Below are 252 nucleotides of genomic sequence, written 5' to 3'. Positions count from 1 at the left end.
CGTTTTTAAAAACTTTAATCAAAAACAATGAAGAAAAATAACGTTTTTAAAAACATTAATCAAAAACGATATTTTTTAAATCAATAAACAAAAACGAAAAGGAAAAAATTAAAAACGTTTTCTATCCCTGCAACAATCATATACGCTATGAAGTTAATATTTTCCATGTGTACGAATAAGAGCTGCCGAAGTCTATATTAATATATGATATATTATTTTGTTACGTGTACAACACTTAAAGACTTACACATT

This window comes from Acyrthosiphon pisum, chromosome A3 (genome assembly GCF_005508785.2).
Source record: "Acyrthosiphon pisum isolate AL4f chromosome A3, pea_aphid_22Mar2018_4r6ur, whole genome shotgun sequence".
Classification (NCBI taxonomy): Eukaryota; Metazoa; Arthropoda; class Insecta; order Hemiptera; family Aphididae; genus Acyrthosiphon; species Acyrthosiphon pisum.
Note: the sequence above shows the minus strand (reverse complement) of the source record.